The sequence below is a fragment of the Orycteropus afer genome, unplaced genomic scaffold (assembly GCF_000298275.1).
Source record: "Orycteropus afer afer isolate SDZICR_OR568_19922 unplaced genomic scaffold, OryAfe1.0 scaffold00258, whole genome shotgun sequence".
NCBI lineage: Eukaryota > Metazoa > Chordata > Mammalia > Tubulidentata > Orycteropodidae > Orycteropus > Orycteropus afer.
The window spans coordinates 349,183-354,536 of NW_006921845.1; positions in this window are offsets into that span (position 1 = coordinate 349,183).

The window sequence follows — 5,354 nt, forward strand, 5'->3', positions numbered from 1 at the left end:
TGTCTGTGTTAATTGGTTTCCCTTTTCTTTGTTGAAGAGGGTCTGTGCAATCCTTCTGCCTAGTCCGCCATCTTGCCCCGCCTCCCCTGTCCTGAGCTCTTTTATCAAGTTTGTACAATTGGAATATGATCACTGATTTTTTCTGAAACTGGTATCATACTGAAAATGTTTGACCATAGGGAATGTGACCATTGTGTTAACTTATCATATGATGCCTTGATTCTAAGAAGTTTTGGTTTTACACCTAAAATGTTGTTTTTGTTGTGTGCCCTTGAGTCAGCCTGACTCATAGCGACCCCTCTTTGGGTTGCCGAGGCAGTATCATTATGGAAGGAGATTGCTCAACCTTCCTTCCGAGGAGTGGCTGGTGAGTTTGAACCACCACCCTTCTGGTTAGCAGTCAAATGCCTTAGGCACTATGCCACCAGAGGTCCCTTCCTTCCTACTACTTCCTTGTTAATTCAAGTTTTCACTATGTCTTAACTGGACCTCTTAGATACTTTCTAAACTATCTTCATTCTCTTTCTCCTCATGTATGTGCTTCACATGGCTTTTAGTGTGGTAAGTTAAATGAAACTATGATCTCCCCATCACCACACATAAGAGTTTATCAAGGCCCTGAAAATAATAGGCAAATGAAGTCACTCCCTTTCTGGACTTTGAAGCATTACCTCCCACTGTACTACCTCCCTTCCCCCGTTCCTTCCAGCCCACCTTCCCCTATATGAACCGCAATATCCAGTCATCCTTATGTACCTTAACTTGCTGTGTCTGAATCTGATTAATTGATCCTGTCTTCTCTTTTATGCATTGAAAACAACCCTACATGCTCTTCAAGACTCCATTGTAACGTAGTCTATGAAATTGTCTATGATGCCCCCACATCAGACAAAGCAGATTGGTTCTTCCTCTTTGCTACCACTGTACCCCAGACAACCTGAGGCTCATACCACAGTCCTGTGATATCACAAAAAGGGTGGGCTTCAGAGTCCCAAAGAAGAAGCCAAATCCCTAGGGTATGCAGCATGCTCTGAGGCAAATCATTTAACTTCTTTAATCCTCACTTTTCTCATCTACAGAAGACTTCATCATATCCTTTAGTTAGGTATGCACCAAAAAACATTATTTCTTTGTCTTAAGTCAAATTAAGAGGTTTAAATAAGATTATAAATACTCTTTTCTCCCTGATGGACTCTGTATTTCTTGATCAGAGGGACTATACTTTTTCTCTCCTGGCAAATAATTAATCCCTGACATATATTTGGTATTCAACACATATTATTTAACAAATGAATGCTTTTATCTATAAATAAACAAATGAATGAATGCCTTGATGGAAAAATTGGGTAAGCCACTCCCATACAAAAGTTTATTGAGAATGCAAGGGATTTAACTTGGAAGCTTTGACTGCTAACCAGAAGGCTAGAAGTTCAAAGCCACCAGCCACTCCTCAGAAGGAAGGTTGGGCAATCTACTTCCATAGTGATACCACCTCAGAAACTCAAGGAAGGGGTCTCTATGAGTCAGTGCCAACTCGACGGTACATAACAACAACAACAACAAGTAGTATAAAGACTGATATTTCAGTAATAGCTTGAAATTATGTTTAGTCTCTCAGTCTATTTCTTTCCCCTTTCTCCTGACAATAGTGCTTTCTTCTACCCATTGGGGCACTGCCCATCTCTTCCCAATCATGTCTTGTACCCTGGCCATAGACATATGACTCAACCAAGGAAATCAGATTGAATCTTGAGCTGAGGCCCACAGAAAGAAAAAGCAACTGAGGCTAAATTATCTGATAGCAGTAAGAACATTGCAAGTTAACTCAGACCTTCCAACATGAGATGGTGCCTATGCTAAGGTCTGAGGCTAAAACTCCATTTTTAATCAACAGTAGCCTCTGCATCAAGAATGTAGCCTTCATTCCTGTAACTATCCACTACACTCTGTGAAAATTACTGGGTAAACAATTTGAAAGAACAATGGCATTTTGTTTGCTTAAGGAAACTTTGTTTGCTTGCTGCTTAGAAAACAAAGTCCAAAACAATTCTCAGAACAGATGCTTACTCAAAATAAACTTTAGAATGAGGCATGTTCTCCCTGCAGTCAGGCAAGGAGGGTCTCGTGATTGTTTCAAAGCCAGATGTACTCTTTTTTTTTTCTCCCTAAATCTCATCTTTCTAGTTCTTCTTCTTTTTTTATTTTTTTTTAATTGTAATTTGGATGAAAGATTACAGAACAAATTCATTTTCCATACAATAGTTCATACACATTTTGTTTCCTAACATTGATTGCAATCCCCATCAAGTAACAACTCTTTTCCTAGTTCTTCCCTGTGCTTACCTTTGCCCTGTGTCCTTCTTTCTTATGCATTCCTGCCCTGTAAGCTGTCTCCCAATGAAAATACTGCCCTTTTGATCTCCCATGGTTACTTGCTCTAAGGAGCGTACCTACTTGATGTAAATGTTCACCTTATACACCTGTCTATTGGATGGCTGGAAGCCAGGGGAGTGAATTCAATTCCAGGCCTAAAGGGTGACTAGGGACCATAGTCTCAGGGGTTTCATTCATCTCTCTCTGATAAGCAAGCCTTGTCTTTTTTTTTCCCCCATGATTTTGAGTTTTATTCCACAAATTTCTCCCACTCTATCCAGGATCTCCTAAACTGATCCCTTTCCAAGTGGTTCACAGCAGTATCTAAGTACCATTTAGTTCTTTTGGTCTCAGGCTCATGAAGGCCAAGGTTCACATGGCCCATTAGTCCATTGGACTAACTATTTCTATGTGTCTTTGTTTTTCTTCATTCTTCCTCGCTCCAGATGAGGAGAAACCAATTGTTGCCTCTTAAATAGCTGCTTGCAAGCTTTTAAGACCCCAGTCACTACTCACTAAAGTAGGATGTAGAACAATTTTTTTTGTGTAGTATGTTATGCCAATTGAGCTTGGACCCATAGGCCCAGTTACTTATTCCCTCAGTGTTTGGCTGTGGCTAAGAAGTTATTTTAGCTTTGCACCTTGTTAGCTCTGTTATATATATGGACATTGTTATAGCACATACAAATGTATGTGTAGAAATATCATCTGGCAATGACCTATATCGTCATGGGTATGTTCCTTCTCCCCAGACATACCTGATCATTTAGCCTCTACCTATGTATCAACATGTAGATCAATGCTTGTTATTACTGATAATGCACTATTGTGTATGTAAAGGTATTTATCTTTATTGTCTGTTCTTCTCATGTACCTCTCTGCATCTTCCTTTTCCTTAGTGTTGTGTTGGTCACTCTCTTTTGGCATATTGTCTTTCCCTTCACCCAAAGCAATACTCATCTCTTACCTATCTAGTAATTTTCCTTCCCCTCTCCTTTTATCCCCAGTAACCAATAAAGGATGTTTTCCTCCATAGATAAACCTTTCCTTGATTTCTTATAATAACAGACTTGTCCTTCTATGACTCACTGATTTCACTCAGAATAATGTACTCTGATTTTTTTCTACATTATGAGATATTTTGCAGATTCTACATTATTCTCTAGGGTTATATACTATTCCATTGTGTGTATGTACTCAGTTTGGTTATCTATTCATTTGTAACTTAAAAAAAAAAAAAAATTTAGAAATGTATGCAGTTTCCTACCAATCACATGGACCATCACCCAATTTTGTAGCCATTACCTAAACTTCAACCAATCACTGAATTTTGAAGTTCCTTATTGAGTAATCTACTTCTGTAGTGATACCACCTCAGAAACCCAAGGAGGGGTTGCTATGAGTTGGATGCAACTCCACGGCAGTGAATTTAGAGTATTTTCTAATAAAAACTCTCTGAACAGTCTCCTCCTTGGATGTCTTTCAGACTCCTTGTGACCCTCAATTTGCAAATTGCTTTGCCTCTCAATAAAAGCTTTTTAGTTTTAATTTCAAGCATACTCTTCCCTTTTGTTCTATAACAGCCCTGAAACTACTTCATAAATTTTCATTGCTGAGGTCCCTACTTTCTAACACTCCATGGGCTTAGTTTTTCATCGATTTTTTAATTGTCTGATCTACCTCAGTTATTATTGTTTGCTGTAAGTCAATACTAAACGACAATACTACATGGTCAACATTAAACAAAATAACACTTTATTTATAAAGACAATACCTGCACATAAAAGATTAATAAACAGAAAAATATACAAGAAATAAGGGTGATATGTGTGCCAAATCAATTATTTTAAAATTATTATCCCCCTGAAGTAATTTTACAAAAGAAAATCTTATAAAATATTTCATTTTTAAATGTGTTCTCTTTTCTCTCTCTTTCTTTTTTCTCTCTCATTTCTAAGGAACAATTACACCCAGGAGTTAATTGCTCTCTTGCTCAATAAGGTTCCTGAGTTGAGGGATTAATACCCAAAGGAAGACAAAGGTTATTTAAAATCACCTGCATTTGGAGATTGTTGTAGTTCCTGGAGTTGGAGAGAAAATTATGGTAAGGGAGCTAAAGCACATTGAAATTTGTGACATTCTATTTGAAAGTGATTGAAAAGGAGAATTGAGCATTTCTGCCTGCAGAGTGCAGGCTTATGGAGATTTAGGCAGGGAAGGGGTCCTTCCTTCTCATGGGGAAGGAAAGGAAAACATCACTCAGTGGCACCAGGCAGCTATGTTCCCTGTCTGCCATGTAAGTGTCCAAACTTTATCCATCACTTTCTGCTTTTGCTCTCCCTCTCTTCCTCACACTAACAAGAAAAACATATACGTATATATGGATATAGATAAGCTCTTAGACAACAGGAATCATGGTTAATCTATAATTTAAAGATCTCACTGTGTTGGATAAGTTAAAACAAGTAAGTGAAGATGCCACATCATTTCCAAATATAGGAGTTGGGAAAGTCTCTACCCTACTATTCCTGCCTCTGTGGCTTCTGTAGCCATAAAATAAGATTATTCTTAACTTGGATATGATTAGAAAATTTCAGACTTTGGAGACCTAAATGGAGGCTACCAGTTACTCATGTGTCCTAAATTCAGGTTACTCTGAAGCATATGGAGCCTGTTAATATAATGTTTTGTTCATTAAGAGTGATCTAAGACCTTGCTTTTGGCTTGTTACTCACTGTTGATCCTCAAATTAGAAGAAAAATGTGGAAAAGATGTTGTATCTTTTGTATGTGAAGTTCATATGATCATAAATGATTTCAAGGTTGCTAATGGGCAATCTGGGAGCTCTGGTAGCATAGTGCCTAAGGCACTTGACTGCTAACCAGAAGGCTGACGGTTCAAACCCACCAGCCACTCCTCGGAAGGAAGGTTGGGCAATCCTACTTCCGTAGTGATACTGCCTCGGAAACCCAAGGAGGGGT